Source organism: Ovis aries, chromosome 12 (genome assembly GCF_016772045.2).
Source record: "Ovis aries strain OAR_USU_Benz2616 breed Rambouillet chromosome 12, ARS-UI_Ramb_v3.0, whole genome shotgun sequence".
NCBI classification, from domain to species: Eukaryota; Metazoa; Chordata; class Mammalia; order Artiodactyla; family Bovidae; genus Ovis; species Ovis aries.
In genome coordinates, this window is record NC_056065.1 from 39,855,793 (window position 1) to 39,874,453 (window position 18,661).

Consider the following 18,661-nt stretch of genomic DNA (forward strand, 5'->3'; position numbering starts at 1 on the left):
TTTTGCCTCTTTGTTGCCCATAAGCATAATTACTCTGTTGGTTGAGATAAGGAGTAGAGGTGAGCACATTAAAAAAAAAAAAAAAAAAGAAGTGTGGTTAGTTGTATCTGGCAAAGTGCCATCAATGAAGAAGATGGATAAACCATTCTGTGCTCTACTTCCAAAGATGCTGGTCTTCCAAATTTCTTCTTTTGACAATATCCACAGCCCAGTTTGCAAGAATTTTCAGATTCCTCTTTGTGATATTGAGGAAAGAATCCCAAAGATAGGATTTCAACAGTTCTAAAGATAAAGCTCAACAAGTTGTGGTAAAACTTGTTAAGTGTGTGCTCACCCAACTCTGTACACTTTACATGGTGAAAGGAAGTAAAATCTTTTTTTCCCATAAGCACTTGTTAGTTGAGGCTCCCTCTCCCATGTGGTAATCTGAAGCTATATGAGGGCAGCCTTCTGATTGACAGTGATGTTAAGGTGAATATGGGAGTGTTTAGCTTTCGCTCAGGGCTACGGCATGAACTCCTGATACTTTCTCTACTTGAGTTTATCTCCACCTTGAGTTTACCTCTTTGTACTTCTATGCTTCAGGTAAATACCATTTACACCACAGCAGAAGTAAGCGAGAGAGAGGTAAGGCTGAAGAAAGAGTTTCTTTAGGTCATTGTCTGCGCTGCTGAGGCAGTAAGTCAGGGTAGGTTTCTTAATCCCCAAAGGACCTGATCTTGCCAGCTGCCCACGCTTGTTTCAGGTGACTAGATCTGTGGATGGAACCTGGCATCATTCCTCAAAATCTCATAGTGAACAGGAGAGAGAGAGAGAGAGGATGGGGTGGAGGAGATCAGTTTTATTAACAAGAGGGAAAACAACTGATTATGTATGCTTAAACATTGTGCATATAAAATTCCCATAATCTCTTGTCAGTGAGTTTCAATGAGAGGGTATGCATAAAAGAGCTTAGAAAAATATTAAGCCTGCATATGGAAAGTGGTGTTACTTTGATCTTGTATTTACTTTTCCATCTTCCATTATCACTGATTCTCAGTATAAAAATTGTTCTTCCTCCACAGGAAGGAAAACAAAGAGTTAAACTTAACAACACATTGAAGATCAAGTAAGTGGAGAATTTCTCCTCATTTCCTATCTATGACTGCCATGCTCAATCACATACTCACTCAACAAATAATTAGTGAAACTTGATACTAGGCAAAGCATTCATATCTTCAGTTCAGTTCAGTTCAGTCACTCAGTCGTGTCCGGCTCTTTGCGACCCCATGGACTGGAGCATACTAGGCTTCCCTGTCCATCACCAACTCCGGGAGTTTATTCAAACTCATGTCCATTGAGTCGGCGATGTCATCCAACCATATCATCCTCTGTCGTCCCCTTCTCTTCCCACCTTCAATCTTTCCCAGCATCGGGGTCTTTTCCAGCGAGTCAGTTCTTCGCATCAGGTGGCCAAAGTATTGGAGTTTCAGCTTCAGCATCAGTCCTTCCAATGAATATTCAGGACTGATTTCCTTTAGGATGGACTGGTTGGATCTCCTTGCAGTCCAAGGGACTCTCAAGAGTCTTCTCCAACACCACAATTCAAAAGCATAAATTCTTTGGCACTCAGCTTTCTTTATAGTCTTAAAAACAGTACATTTTTCAGTTGAATCTGATCTTGTGGCTTCACGGTATTATTTTATTTTTTAATTTTGAAGTTAATTTTTATTACAGTATAGCTGCTTTACAATGTTGTGTTAGTTTCCTGCTATACAGCAAAGTGAATCAGTTCTTGTTCTGTCACTCAGTTCTGTCCGACTCTTTGTGACCCCATGGACTGTGCAGCACGCCAGGCTTCCCTGTCCATCACCAACTCCCAGAGCTTATTCAAACTCATGTCCATTGAGTCAATGACACCATCCAACCATCTCATCATCTGTCATCCCCTTCTCCTCCTGCTTTCAATCTTTCACAGCATCAGAGTCTTTTCCAATGAGACAGTTCGTTGCATCAGGTGGCCAAAGTATTGGAGTTCCAGCTTCAACATCAGTCCTTCCAATGAACACCCAGGACTGATATCCTTTAGGATGGACTGGTGGGATCTCCTTGCAGTCCAAGGGACTCTCAAGACTCTTCTCCAACACCACATTTCAAAAACATCAATTCTTCAGCGCTCAGCTTTCTTCACAGTCCAACTCTCACATCCATACATGACCACAGGAAAAACCATAGCCTTGACTAGATGGACCTTTGTTGGCAAAGTAATGTCTCTGCTTTTTAATATGCTGTCTAGGTTGGTCATAGTTTTTCTTCCTAAGATTAAGCATCTTTTAATTTCATGGCTGCAGTCACCATCTGCAGTGATTTTGGAGCCCAGAAAACTAAAGTCTGACACTGCTTTCATTGTTTCCCCATCTATTTTCCATGAAATGTTGGGACCAGTTGCCATGATCTTAGTTTTCTAAATGTTGAGTTTTAAGCCAACTTTTTCACTCTCCTCTTTCACTTTCATCAAGAGGCTCTTTAGTTCTTCTTTGCTTTCTGCCATAAGGGTGGTGTTATCTGCATGTCTGAGGTTATTGATATTTCAGTACTGTGTATTCATATATCGCTCTTTTTTGGATCTGTTTCCCATTTAGATCACCACAGAGCATTGAGTAGAGTCCCCTGTGCTATATAGTAAATTCTCATTAGTTATCTATTTTATACATATAATTTTCTTTTTCAACTGGAAATTTCCTCAGCACCTCCAAAGAGAAGGCAAAGAAATATGTTCCCATAATTGCATAGTGCTTCAGAAAACACTGGAATTTGAACAAGCCTGCTTGAGTCCTCTCTTGACAAGGTCACGCTGCAGCTATCTGTGATCTTAGATCATCAGAACTCTTGAGCTCTTCTAACAAGCATATCCACCTTAACATATTTGGCTGTAGATTTTTTCTTTATTTCTCCTCCATTCCTTTCTTTTTTTCTTTGAGGTAAGACAGACTTATATGTTGTCTGCCAAATTAAGAAAAATCCCCCTAAATGTATTCACATTCATATTCAGTTCAGTTCAGTCACACGGTCGTGTCTGACTCTTTGCAACCCCATGAATCGCAGCACGCCAGGCCTCCCTGTCCATCACCAACTCCCAGAGTTCACTCAAACTCATGTCCATCGAATCGGTGATGCCATCCAGCCATCTCATCCTCTGTCATCCCCTTTTCCTCCTGCCCCAAATCCCTCCCAGCATCAGAGTCTTTTCCAATGAGTCAACTCTTCACACGAGGTGGCCAAAGTATTGGAGTTTCAGTTTTAGCATCAGTCCTTCCAAGAACACCCAGGGCTGATATCATTTAGAATGGACTGGTTGGATCTCCTTGTAGTCCAATGGACTCTCAAGAGTCATCTCCAACACCACAGTTCAAAAGCATCAATTCTTCAGGGTTCAGCTTTCTTCACAGTCCAACTCTCACATCCATACATGACCATTGGAAAAACCATAGCCTTGACTAGACGGACCTTTGTTGGCAAAGTAATGTCTCTGCTTTTCAATATGCTATCTAGGTTGGTCATAATTTTCCTTCCAAGGAGTAAGCATCTTTTAATTTCATGGCTGCAGCCACAATCTGCAGTGATTTTGGAGCACCCCAGAATAAAGTCTGACACTGTTTCCACTGTGTCCCCATCTATTTCCCATGAAGTGATGGGACCGGATGCCATGATCTTCGTTTTCTGAATGTTGAGCTTTAAGCCAACGTTTTCACTCTCCTCTTTCACTTTCATCAAGAGGCTCTTTAGTTCCTCTGCACTTCTGCCATAAGGGTGGTGTCATCTGCCTATCTGAGGTTATTGATATTTCTCCCGGAAATCTTGATTCCAGCTTGTGCTTCTTCCAGCCCAGCGTTTCTCATGATGTACTCTGCATAGAAGTTAAATAAGCAGGGTGACAATATACAGCCTTGATGTACTCCTTTTCCTATTTGGAACCAGTCTGTTGTTCCATGTCCAGTTCTAACTGTTGCTTCCTGACCTGCATATACGTTTCTCAAGAGGCAGGTCAGGTGGTCTGTATTCCCATCTCTCTCAGAATTTTCCATAGTTTATTGTGATCCACACAGTCAAATGCTTTGGCATAGTCAATAAAGCAGAAATAGATGTTTTTCTGGAACTCTCTTGTTTTTTCCATGATCCAGCGGATGTTGGCAATTTGATCTCTGGTTCCTGTGCCTTTTCTAAAACCAGCTTGAACATCTGGAAGTGCACGGTTCATGTATTGCTGAAGCCTGACTTGGAGAATTTTGAGCATTACTTTACTAGCATGTGAGATGAGTGCGATTGTGTGGTAGTTTGAGCATTCTTTGGCATTGCCTTTCTTTGGGATTGGAATGAAAACTGACCTTTTCCAGTCCTGTGGCCACTGCTGAACTTTCCAAATTTGCTTGCATATTGAGTGCAAATGGAGTAGCAATCATGGTCAACAAAAGAGTCTGAAATGCAGTCTTTGGGAAATTTCAAAAATGACAGAATGATCTCTGTTCATTTCCAAGGCAAACCATTCAGTATCACAGTAATCCAAGTCTGTGCCCCAACCAGTAATGCTGAAGAAGCTGAAGTAAAATGGTTCTATGAAAACCTACAAGACCTTTTAGAACTAACATGAAAAAAAGATGTCCTTTTCATTATAGGGGACTGGAATGCAAAAGCAGGAAGTCAAGAAACACCTGGAGTAACAGGCAAATTTGGCCTTGGAATATGGAATGACAGGGCAAAGGCTTTTGCCAAGAGAATGCACTTGTCATAGCAAACACACTCTTTCAACAACACAATTATATTTAAAATATGATAAAATCCAATTGCAGAAAATATGTTTAAAAAAGTTAAGCTTCAGAATAAGGTGGTTTGCTTTTACTTTAACACCCTCCTATGGAGGAATTTTAACTATTCTCAAGGGAAAATTTCATGCAAAGATGGGCTGAAAAAAGGACAGAAATGGTAGGGACCTAACAGAAGCAGAAGATATTAAGAAGAGGTGGCAAGAATACACAGAAGAACTGTACAAAAAAGATCTTCACGACCCAGATAATCACAATGGTGTGATCACTCACCTAGAGCCAGACATCCTGGAATGTGAAGTCAAATGGGCCTTAGAAAGCATCACTACGAACAAAGCTAGTGGAGGTGATGGAATTCCAATTGAGCTCTTTCAAATCCTGAAAGATGATCCTGTGAAAGTGCTGCACTCAATATGCCAGCAAATCTGGAAAACTCAGCACTGGCCACAGGACTGGAAAACATCAGTTTTCATTCCAATCCCAAAGAAAGGCAATGCCAAAGAAGGCTCAAACTACTGCACAATGGCACTCATCTCACATGCTAGTAAAGTAATGCTCAAAATTTTCCAAGCCAGGCTTCAGCAATACGTGAACCATGAACTTCCAGATGTTCAAGCTGGTTTTAGGAAAGGCAGAGGAACCAGAGATCAAATTGCCAACATCTGCTGGGTCATGGGGAAAGGAAGAGAGTTCCAGAAAAATATCTATTTCTGCTTTATTGACTATGCCAAAGCATTTGACTGTGTGGATCACAATAAACTGTGGAAAATTCTGAAAGAGATGGGAATACAGACCACCTGACCTGCCTCTTGAGAAACGTATATGCAGGTCAGGAAGCAACAGTTAGAACTGGACATGGAACAACAGACTGGTTCCAAATAGGAAAAGGAGTACATCAAGGCTGTATATTGTCACCCTGCTTATTTAACTTCTATGCAGAGTACATCATGAGAAATGCTGGGCTGGAAGAAGCACAAGCTGGAACCAAGATTGCCAGGAGAAATATCAATAACCTCAGATAGGCAGATGACACCACCCTTATGGCAGAAGTGCAGAGGAACTAAAGAGCCTCTTGATGAAAGTGAAAGAGGAGAGTGAAAACGTTGGCTTAAAGCTCAACATTCAGAAAACGAAGATCATGGCATCTGTTCCCATCACTTCATGGGAAATAAAGGGACACAGTGGAAACAGTGTCAAACTTTATTTTGGGGGGCTCCAAAATCATTGCAGATTGTGGCTGCAGCCATGAAATTAAAAGATGCTTACTCCTTGGAAGGAAAATTATGACCAACCTAGATAGCATATTGAAAAGCAGAGACAATACTTTGCCAACAAAGGTCCATCTAGTCAAGGCTATGGTTTTTCCAATGGTCATGTATGGATGTGAGAGTTGGACTGTGAAGAAAGCTGAACCCTGAAGAACTGATGCTTTTGAACTGTGGTGTTGGAGAAGACTCTTGAGAGTCCCTTGGACTGCAAGGAGATCCAACCAGTCCATCCTAAATGATATCAGTCCTGGGTGTTCTTTGGAAGGACTTATGCTAAAGCTGAAACTCCAATATTTTGGCCACCTCATGTGAAGAGCTGACTCATTGGAAAAGACTCTGATGCTGGGAGGGATTGGGGGCAGGAGAAGAGGATAACAGAGGATGAGATGGCTGGATGGCATCACTGACTCGATAGATATGAGTTTGAGTGAACTCTGGGAGTTGGTGATGGAAGGGAGGCCTGGCGTGCTGCGGTTCATGGGGTTGCAAAGAGTCGGACATGACTGAGCAACTGAACTGAACTGAATGTTAATGACTCACTCTTACACATATTGATTTAACGTGTTACAAAATACTTTCTCACAAGTCTCATTTGAGAACTTCACATAGCCCTTAGAGGTTGAAAGCCAAAGCAGGATTAATGATTTCCATTTTTCCAGAGATTAAATAGGTGTTGAATGGTGAGTGATGATCTAAGATGACACAAATTCCATAGGGCAAATTCAAGTCTTATACCAATAATGCATTTTCTGAGAACAACACTTCTTTGAGAGGAATTTAGCTGTACTAAGCAAAACTAAACTTGCAAAGTCATGTGATATGGGCACAAATAGTTTCACATACCATTTTCTCATCATCAAAACAAACTTGGCTGACGATGAACAAAAGTGAAGTGTCCAGAAAGTTTGTCATTTGGGATTCTATCATTCTCCTTCATCCTTTCATCTCCATCTGGCCTCCCCTTCTCCCTTTCAGGTACCTTTTAGCCTGCTACTTGTTTCACACTTCTCCACTTATCCAGAAAGAAAAAAGAATTTCAGAGATCAGAGTGCTATTTTTTTGGCTGTAGAAAGGGCATAAAGGAACAGTAAGGATAAGCCCTGTGTATCGTAAGGAGGTAGCACTCTTTATCTTTTTGGAAGAATTTTTGCATACATGTATGTGTAACATACACGTGCATCAAGAGGTAGGTTGAAGGAGCAGAAAGATGAGTCAACATTCCTGACATCTAGCAAAAATAATAAGCTTTATATGTTATTTCTACCACTGGAAAACGCAGCCCTTCATATATTTATTCATGTAATACTTGATGCAACAATTTACTGAGCACCTACTCTGCATCTGTGATATGTTTTAAGGATCTAGCAGTAGTCTCTGAGGTTGTTGGACTAGGCAGCCCCCCACCCCCGCCACCAAAAAAAAGCAGAAGAATTACAGCATAGGGTAAAAAAGAGCATAATAATGTTGGTAAGTACTATGTGTAATAGTAGTACAAAAGAGGAAGCATTTCCCTTGTGAGCTGGAAGTCAGCAAAGGGCTCTCAGAAAAGAAGGTATTTCAGCTGGAGCTGTAAAGAGGAATAAAACTTAGCCTGCCAGACATTCCAGGCAGAGAAAAACAGTACTTGCAAAAGCAGGAAGGTCTGAAATGAGGGCACACTCAAGAGACTGTCACTAGTCCAGTGATGGAAAGAAAGAGCAGTGATGGGAGAGACTGACAGTGATCAAGATCGTGGCAAGACAGTTTGTCATGACTTATGTCATTCTTTTCTGATCAGTATCTTTTTCCCCTTCAAGTGATGATAGCACCATGATTTTATTTTCTTTGGGGAACCACACTTTACCTACTCTTTATGATCTTGATTGGGCTATCTTTCATGGAATCCTCTTAGAGACAGTCAATGACTCAAAACTACCCAGTTTAGGGTTCTGTCTTCCTTGGTTACAGTGATTAATTCAAAGCACATGACCAAGCAGGCCAATAAGAGTTTTCTCTAAGATTTGTTGTATGGCAATTGGGATAGTCTTCTTCCTTTGGAATCTCGAACTGTGTAGATAGCAGCTACTGTCTCCTGCTGCTTGCAAGTTGTAGGGAGCAAACACACTAAAGAAGGCAGAATCCAGGGATGCAGTGAGAGAGATCAAAAGAAATGGAAAAATGAAGCCCAAGTGATATCACTTGAGTAGTGTGCCTGAAGCTTTTGGATCAATTCCTGTACACTCTCATTACCTGGGTTCTACCTGAACAACTTTAAATTGAGTGTCCATCACTTATGATGAAGACAGTCCTAATATGAAACCATGTGCAGCACATTGAACTTTATTACACAGGTAATGAAGAGGGTCCTTGAGAAGTCTGGAGCAGTGACTAAATGTGTGTTTAGAAAGTGTACGCTGGTGACTATGTAGAGAATGAGTAAGAGTAGGGCTGGTCAAGGAACCTAGTTATAAAACTAGTATGAAAATCTAGATAAGACACCAGAAAGACATGAACTAAGGCAATACTAGTGGTCTTGAGTGGAAAGAATCCATTCTGAGGAAGATTGAAAATGTAGTCAACTGAGTAAGAGCTGTGATGGGGAGGAGGAGGTATTCAGGGATAATGATTAGCATTCTTGCTTGGTGTTTTAGGTTGAGTGGTTTTTTGGTTAACCAAAAGAGGGAATCCAAGAAGAGTTACATATGGGGGATGGGAAGAAGTAAGTTCATTCAGGGAAATTTTAAGTTGAAGATTTTATGGCACACTGATGTGGAGATGTCCGGTGGCAGTCAGTCAGTCAGATAGTTCTACTACTTCTGACTAAAGTCTGACCAGGAGATCCAGATTTGAATGTCACCACGGTACAGAGAATGCCAGAAGCTTTTGAGGTGGAAGAGATCACTCAGGGAAATGGTATGGAGTGAGAAGAGAAAATCAAGGACAAAACTTTGTAGAATAAAAGCATGTAAGAGGTAGACTTGTAATGGGAACTGGAAAGGAGATGTTGGAGAGATGGAGGAGGAGTTATGAAAGAGTGGTGTACCAGAAACCAAGCTATTGTCAATGGCATGAAGTACCTCGGGTTAGGTCAGTAAGATAAAGATTATAAAATATACCTTTTTTGACTATTTTGATGTCTCCTGTGACTGGCAAGAATACAGACTGAAGTGGTTTTCCATTCCCTTCTCCAGCAGACCATGTTTTGTCAGAACTCTCCACCATGACCCATCTATCTTGGGTGGCCCTGCATGGCATGGCTCCTAACTTCACTGAGTTACACAAGGCTGTGATCATTTTGGTTAGCTTTCTATGATTGTGGTTTTCCTTCTGGAGACTGTGGGATATAGTTCTTGCTTCTTCTCTCTGCCCTCTGATGGATGTAGATAAGAGGCTTGTGTAAGCTTCCTGATAGGAAGGACTGGCTGTGGGGAAAACTGGATCTTACTCTGGTGGACAGGACCATGCTCAGTAAATCTTTAATCCAATTTTCTGCAGACTTAATTGTTTGGTCTAAGGTGACTCAGTCCAAGGGAAGAGAAGCCCCAGCAAGATGGTAGGAGGGGCAAAATCGAATTTGTAACAAAACTCCATATTCGCCAGAGATGCTCAGAGGGCTCAAACATATCTTCTGTGCATCAGGACCCAGAGACCCCAGAGACTGAGACAGAACTGTGTTTGAGTGTCTCCTGAAGAGGTATGGGTCAGCAGTGGACTGCTGCAGTGGCAGGGGCTCTGGGAGCAATGGACCTTGGTATGGCATAAGCCCTCTTGGAGGAGATCACCATTAACCTCACCATAGAGCCACCAGAACTGAACACAAGACTGGCACAAACAGAACCTTGTGTGTACCAGGACCCAGAAGAAAGGTCTCTTGTGCAGTGACCCCACAAGAGACTGACCCAGACATGCCTGTGAGTGTCCAGGTGTCTCCAGCAGAAGCATGGGTGGGCGGTGGCCTGCTGCAGGGTTGAGGGCACTGGGAGATTGCCATTATTGTCATTACTTCCACCATAGTTTGGCTTCAGGTCAAATAACAGGGAGGGAATAGAGCCCCACCCTTCAATAGAAAATTGAATTAAAGATTTACTGAGCTTGGCTCCATCCATCAGAACAAGACCCAGTTTCTCCCTCAGTCAGTCTCTCCCATCAGGAAGCTTCCATAAGCCTCTTATCCTTCTCCATCAGAGGGCAGACAGACTGAAAACCACAATCACAGAAAACTAACCAATCTGATCACATGGAACATAGCCTTCACTCAATGAAACTATGAGCCATGCCGTGTAGGGCCACCCAAGATGGATGGATCATGGTGAAGAGTTTTGACAAAATGTGGTCCACTGGAGAAGGGAATGGCAAACCACTTCAGTATTCTTGCCTTGAGAACCCCATGAACAGTATGAAAAGGCAAAAAGATAGGACACTTAAAGATGAACTCCCCAGGTTGGCAGGTTCCCAATATGCTACTGGATATCAGTGGAGAAATAACTCCAGAAAGAATGAAGAGATGGAGCCAAAGCAGAAACAACATTCAGTTGTGGATGTGACTGGTCATGGAAGTAAAGTCCAATGTTGTAAAGAGCAATAGTGCATAGGAACCTGGAATTTTAGGTCCATGAATCAAGGCAAATTGAAAGTGGTTAAACAGGAGATGGCAAGAGTCAATATTGACATTTTAGGAATCAGGAACTAAAATGGACTGGAATTGGTGAGTTTAACTCAGATGACCATTATATCTACCACTGTGGGAAGGAATCCCTTAGAAGAAATGGAGTAGCCATCATAGCCAACAAAAGAGTCCAAAATACAGTACTTGGATGCATTCTCAAAAATGGCAGAATGATCTCTGTTCATTTCCAAGGCAAACCATTCAATATCACAGTAATCCAAGTCTATGACCCAACCAGTAATGCTGAAGCAGCTGAAGTTGAACAGTTCTATGAAGACCTATATGACCTTTTAGAACTAACACTCAAAAAAGATGTCCTTTTCATTATAGGGGACTGGAATGCAAAAGTGGGAACTCAAGAAACACCTGGAGTAACAGGCAAATTTGGCCTTGGAGTACAGAGTGAAGCAGGCCAAAGGCTAATAGAGTTCTGCCAAGAGAACACACTGGTCATAGCAAACACTCTCTTCTAACAACATAAGAGATAATCTACACATGGACATCACCAGATGGTCAATACTGAAATCAGCTTGATTATATTCTTTGCAGCCAAAAATGGAGAAGCTCTATACAGTCAACAAAAACAAGACCAGGAGCTGACTGTGGCTCAGATCATGAACTCCTTATAGCCAAATTCAGACTTAATTTGATGGAAGTAGGGAAAACCACTCGATCATTCAGGTATGACCAAAATCAAATACTTTATGGTTATCCAGTGGAAGGAACAAATAGATTCAAGGGATTAGATCTGACAGAGTTCTTGAAGAACTATGGATGGAGGTTCATGACATTGTACAGGAGGCAGTGATCAAGACCATCCCCAAGAAAGAGAAATGCAAAAAGACAAATGGTTGGCTGAAGAGCCTTACAAATAGCTGAGAAAAGAAGAGAATCTAAAGGCAAAGGAGAAATGGAAAGATATATCTGTTTGGATACAGAGTTCCAAAGAATAACAAGGAGAGATAAGAAAGCCTTCCTCAGTGATCAATGCAAAGAAATGGAGGAAAACAATAGAATGGGAAAGAATAGAGATCTCTTCAGGAAATTTAGAGATACCAAGGGAACATTTCATGCAAAGATGGGCTCAATAAAGGACAGAAATGGTATAGACCTAACAGAAGGTATTAAGAGGTGGTAAGAATACACAGAAGAACTATACAAAAAAGATCTTCACGACCCAGATAATCACGATGATGTGATCACTCACCTAGAGCCAGACATCCTGGAATGCTGTCAAGTGGGGCTTAGGAAGCATCACTTTGAACAAAGCTAGTTGAAATGATCGAGTTCCAGTTGAGCTATTTCCAATCCTAAAAGATGATGCTGTGAAAGTGCTGCAGTCAATATGACAGCAAATTTGGAAAACTCAGCAGTGTCCACAGGACTGGAAAAGGTCAGTTTTCATTCCAATTCCAAAGAAAGGCAATGCCAAGGAATGCTCAAAATTGAAGTTGCTCAGTCGTGTCCTGTTCTTTGAGACCCCAAGGACTATAGCCTACCAGGCTTCTCTGTCCATAGGATTTTCCAGGCAAGAATACCAGAGTGGGTTGCCATTTCCTTCTCCAGGGGATCTTCCCAACACAGGGGTTGAACCTAGGTCTCCCTCCCACATTGCAGGCAGATGCAATGAGCCACCAGGGAAGCCCAAGAATGTTCAAACTATTGCACAATTGCACTCATCTCACATGTTAGCAAAGTAATACCCAAATTTTCCAAGCCAGGTTTCAACAGTACATGAATCATGAAATTTTAGTAGTTCAAGCTGGATTTAGAAAAGGCAGGAGAACCAAAGATCAAATTGCCAACATCCGTTGGATCATTGAAAAAATGAGAGAGTTCCAGAAAAACATCTACTACTACTTTATTGACTACACCAAAGCCTTTGACTGTATGGATCAAAATGAACTGTGGAAAATTCTTAAAGTGATGGGAATACCAGACGACCAGACCTGCTTCCTGAGAAATCTGTATGTAAGTCAAAAAGCAACAGTTAGAACTGGACATGGAACAATATACTGGTTCCAAATTGGGAAAGGAGTACATCAAGGCTGTATATTGTCACCCTGCTTATTTAACTTTTATGCAGAGTGCATCAAGGGAAATGCCAGGCTGGATGAAGCACAACCTAGAATCAAGACTGCCAGGAGAAATATCAATAACCTCAGATATGCAGATGACACCGCACTTATGGCAGAAAGCAAAGAAGAACTAAAGAGCCTCTTGATGAAAATGAAAGAGAAGAGTGAAAAAGTTGGCTTAAAACTCTACATTCAGAAAACTAAGATCATGGCAACTGGTCCCATCACTTCATGGCAAATAGATGGGGAAACAGTGAGAGACTTTATTTGGGGGAGCTCTAAAATCACTGCAGATGGTGACTGCAGCCATGAAATTAAAAGATGCTTGCTCCTTGGAAGAAAAGTTATGACCAATGTAGACAGCATATTAAAAAGCAAAAACATTACTTTGGCAACAAAGGTGTGTATAGTCAAGGCTATCGTTTTCCAGTAGTCATGTATGGATGTGAGAGTTGGACTGTAAAGAAAGCTGAGCACCAAAGAACTGATGCTTTTGAACTGTGGTGTTGGAGAAGACTCTTGAGATTCCTTTGGACTGCAAGGAGATCAAACCAGTCCATCCTAAAGGAAATCGGTCCTGAATATTCATTGGGAGGATTGATGCTGAAGCTGAAACTCCGATACTTTTGCCACCTGATGCAAAAAACTAACTCATTTGAAAAGACCCTGATGCTGGGAAAGATTGAAGGTGAGAGAAGAAGGGGACGACAGAGAATGAGATGATTGGATGGCATCATCAGCTCAATGGACATGAGTTTGAGTAAAGTCTGGGAGTTGTTGTTGGACAGGGAGGCCTGGCATGCTGCAGTCCATGGGGTTATAAAGAATCAGATATGAATGAGTGACTGAACTGATAACTGATTGTCTCAGTCCTGAAATCTATGAGCTCTATGGTAGGGCTACTGGTCACCTCCAAAAGGACTCATGCCAATACATGCTTCCCAAGACTGCTGCTTCCAGTGTCCCTTTCCCCTTGGCAGGCCACTGCCAACCCATACCTCTGCAGAAGACCCTCAAATACTCACAGGCAGATCTAGCTCAGTCTCTTGTGAGATTATTGCTCCTTTCCCCTGGGTTTTGTTTGTGCCCTACAAGAGTCGCTGTTTTCCCCAGTCTGTGGACATTCTGTAATCAAATCCTGCTGTCCTTCAAAGTCAGATTCCCTGGGGATTCCCATCCCTTTGCTGGATCCCCAGGTTGGGAAGTCTATATGGGGCCTAGAAACTTTGCAGCAGTGAGAGAATTTCTTGGTGTTATTGTTCTCCAGTTTGTGGGTCACCCACCCAGTGAGTACAGGATTTTATTTTTTTGTGATTGCACCCCTCCTACCATCTTGTTGTGGCTTCTCCTTTGCCCTTAGACATGGGGTTGTTTGTTTGTTTGTTTGTTTGTTTTTTGGTGGGTTCCAGCATCCTCCTGTTGATGGTTGTTCAACAGCTGTGATTTTGGTGTTCTCAGAGGAGATGAGTGCATGTCTTTCTACTCCTTTTTGCTGGGAAAGATTGAGGACAGGAAGAGAAAGGGGCAACACAGAATGAGATGGTTGGATAACATCACCGACTCAATGGACATGAGTTTGAGAAAACTCTGGGAAATAATGAAGGACAGGGAAGTATGCTGCAGCTCATGGGGTCACAAAAAGCTGGACACAACTGAGTGACTGAACAACCTGTGACTAGAGTCTGAGCAGTTTCAAGGGAGCATAGGAGCTGAGAAGATAAGACTTTTTAAGCAGAAGTATGTCCATCCAATTTAACCTTTCTCATATTCTCAGATACACGATTGTTTATATGTAGAATTTTGCTGCATTTTATACTATATAGAGGACATAACAAACAGGATCTTATGAAAAATATGTAGTCTTTTATTGTCAGGTCTATACTTCTAACATGGGCAATACCTTGTGTACAAGGATACATCATAGATGATCTCAGAAACCCAAAAGACACGTCTTCCAGAACCATCTAGTTACTATATTTGTGTCTGTTTATACTGTCACCTCAGGTACATTATGTCTCTCATTCAGGTTAAGTGCTTTAAATCTGATCAAATAATAATAGTTTACAAGTTAAAGGGATTGTTTAGAGTTATGATCAGCTATCTTTGCCTGTGTACTCAATCAGTCGCTCACTCATGTCTGACTGTTTGTGAACCTATGGACTGTAGTTCACCAGGCTCCTCTGTCCATGGGATTCGCCAGACAAGAATGCTGGAGTGGTTTGCCATGCCCTCCTCCAGGGGAACCTTCCCAACCCAGGGATCGAACCCAGTCTCATGCCTTCAGGCAGATTCTTTACCATCTGAGCTACCAGGGAAGCCCAAGAATACTGGAGAGGGTAGCCTATCCCTTCTCCAGGGGATCTTCCATTGCTACCTTTGCCTCAATCTAAATATGCTCAAGTTGGGAACTAGATTAGGACTTAGCGCTGTGTCTTTTTATCTTCTTAGAGATATTGTGTGTGTAATCACACAACCACAGAATTAGACATGATGACTAAAAACATAAATGTTTGTATCTTTTTAATAGGACTATCTTTATATTTCAGTTATTTGAATAGAGACTAGAAACTGGAGTTTACCTCCTTGACTTATTATGCTCGAACCTTAGACAAGTCTTTTGTCCACTCTGTACCTCTGTTTGAGTGTCTGCATGCTCAGTTGCTTGAGTCGTGTCCAACTCTTTGTGATCCCATGGACTCTAGCCTGCCAAGCTTCTCTGTCCATGGGATTCTCCAGGCAGGAATACTGAAGTGGGTTGCCATTTCCTCCTCCAGAGGATCTCCTCGACCCAGGGATCAAACCCGTGGCTCCTGCATTGGCAGATTCTTGACCGCTGAGCTATCAGGGAAGCCTATGTCACTGTTTACTTATCTGTTGGATGGAGATAATGCTAGTGACTACCTTAGGCCCCTTTCATGAAGATAATGTGAACTAGAATGTATAAAGCACCAAGGCCAGATTACTAGCACATAGCTGTTGCTCAATTAGTTTCTATTGTTTTTATCATTATCATTATTAATATTGTCATCAGAAGGAAAGAGATTTTTTTCTTAGGATTTTTTTTGCCTAGGACTCCTATTATTTTCTCTGGTCTAGCTGAATGACACTGCTTGCAGGGCCTGTGATAGAAACCCCCATACTAAGCCACAAAGTCTCAAGAAGCTCTCAGCCTTGATGTCAAGCTGTAGAGAATGTAGCTTGCAGTATTTTTACCTTTGTACTCCCTGTGGGTGATCAGGAAATGAGAGATTTATAGAATTTTTTCCTTCCTTCTGTTGCTTATGGTTTAATTTTTTGCTAAATGGAAAATATTTTGCCACATGCCCACATCCTCAGGTTTATCACATCAGAGAGAAATGCTGGCAACAGCTCTTACTTCTCCAGATGTGAGCTCCTTCTTGTGTGGCTGTCTGCATGTTTCTGGTCCTTAGAGCAACAGAACATCTCATTTTCAGAAATAGCTCTATGATGTACCAACACTAAACTCATTTCCTGTCTTGAGTGGGCCCAGAGCATTTCAGTAAATTCACAAGTGTATTATAGACTGGGAAAGAATGGAAAACATGCACCACTCTTTTGCAAGGGTTACCAAGGAAATGGCAATCCACTCCAGTACTATTGCCTGAAAAATCCCATGGACAGAGGAGCCTGGTAGGCTACAGTCCATGGGGTCACAAAGAGTCAGACATGACTGAGCGACTTCTATGCAATATGTAAATGAAACAGACTGACCTTGTGCTTTCATGTGAAATATTAAAGATCCCAGTGAAAGTCACTCAGCCATAGTCCATGCAATTCTCCAGCCCAGAATACTAGAGTGGGTAGCCTTTCCCTTCTCCAGGGGATCTTCCCAACCCAGGGATCAAGTCCAGGTCTCCCATATTGCAGGCAGATTCTTTACCAGCTGAGCCACCAGGGAAGCCCAAGAATACTGGAGTGGGTAGCCTATCCCTTCTCCAGGAGAACTTCCTGACCCAGGAACTGAACCTGCATTGCAGGCAGATTCTTTACCAACTGAGCTATAGGCGAGGATGGAATGAGCCAGCCAAGGGCCAAACATGACAGCATGTTTTGATATCCAGACCGTCTGGCTGAGAATTTTGTAGCTCATTTATGCTCATTCCTCTGAGCATGGACTTTTTTTTTCCTTAGCAATCTCAAGAAATAGAAACTTCAACAAGAAACCCATAAGCAAGCTGTGATATGAACTTGTAGTTACCAGGACACTCTCTGGAGGCCCAGTCACCATTATCATTGATAGCTTATGGTGAAGGGTGTTGGATTTGTGATCTCTGAAGAAGATTTAGCTTCAGGACCAGAGACCAGGCTTGATCACTCAAGAGGTTTTGTGTAGCAGAGTTTTACTAAAGTATAAAAAAGGACAAAGAAAGCTTCCAACATAGACATCAGAAGGGGGATGGAGAGTGCCCCAATCCCTAGTCTTAGCAAGAGAATTATATACTTTTTAATTGGTTATTACAATAAATCAAAAGAATGTCTCAAGGTTGTAAAGATCTTACTAGATCCACTAGAACCACTTACTAGATCTTACTAGAACCACTCCCATATATACATTTTAAGCTAGCAGGATTTGTTAGAAGGTTTTCAGGAAAGAGAAACTTGTTCTCAAACAGGATACGTTATTGTTACATAATCCTTACTAAGGAATGTGGGAAAAAAACATTTGTCCTCCTTGAGAATTCCAGATCCCTATCTCCTCCTTGAGAGCCCCAGATCCCTATCTCCTCCTTGAGAGCCCCAGATCCCTTTCTCCTCCTCGGGGCCCCCAGATTTCTTATCCACCTGCCTAGGAATTTACACTCTCATCATCATCCTCGTTATCTCTGCATTTTCCCTCAGTCTTGAGTCTTCACTACTCCATCCGTTCTAGTTGTCTGATGCTGCAGGCTGTCACAGAGTAAATCAAGCAAGCCTCTATCTCGAGGGCCCAAAGGTGGGCTGAGCACTATGTACTTTGTGTAAATAAGTGTAAATAAGTGTAAATAAGTGTTAGTCGCTCAGCCTCCTCTGATTCTTTCTGTCCACAGGGACTGTACCCCACCAGGCTCCTCTGTCCATGGAAGTCTCCAGGCAAGAATTCTGAAGTGGGTTGCCATTTCCTTCTCCAGAGAATCTTCCCAACCCAGGGATGGAACCTGGGTCTCCAGCATTGCAGTAGATTCTTTACCATCTGAGCCACCAGGTAAGCCCCCTATTGTGCACATAAAAGAGTTCTGTAATTAGACCCTTTCTGTGCAGTCTGAAAGACAACGTAGGCACATGCAAAGCAACTAAAAAGCCATAAGATATCTAAATGACAATGCAAACCTCCAAAATGGGAGTCCCAAAGCAAGGGAATTCAAAGTTAACTATAATTATGTGACCAGAAGAGGAAGAATAGGAAGGAATAGGAATTCAGTTGAGCCATGGAGGATCAGCACATTTAGAGAAGGGAGGCAGAGATGTGTTTAGGTTGGTGAAAAAGTAATTGCGGCTTCAGGCTATCAATGTTAAATCATTATACGTAGGTTCAAATATGTCTTTATTAATCAGGATAGAATCGTTATAATCAACACATTTTTTGCCAATGAGAAATGTTTGTTTATTCCTGTAGCATTAAAATCTGTGCTTTGTGTCTTAGAAAGCATTTTCTTTTTTAAATTTATTTAGTTTAGTTGAAGAATAATTACTTTACAATATTGTGATTTTTTTTTGCCATACAGCAACATGAATTGGCCACAGGTATACACATGTCCCCTCAATCCTAACCCCCTCCCTAGCCTATCCCTCTGGGTTGTCCCAGAAAATGGGCTTTTGGTGCCTAGCTTCATGCATTAAACTTGCACTGGTCATCTATTTTACATTTGGAAA

The 18,661-nt window shown here is 41.8% G+C and overlaps 1 long non-coding RNA gene across 1 annotated transcript in view; it reads left to right on the forward strand.

Moving 5' to 3' along the window:
* Window positions 1-18,661, forward strand: part of LOC121820779 (uncharacterized) — a 281,583-nt gene that overhangs the window by 197,875 nt on the left and 65,047 nt on the right. The window contains exons 4-5 of the long non-coding RNA XR_006061467.2: window positions 1,065-1,108; window positions 17,839-17,993. This is a non-coding gene — a long non-coding RNA (uncharacterized LOC121820779). The remainder of the gene's footprint in view (window positions 1-1,064; window positions 1,109-17,838; window positions 17,994-18,661) is intronic.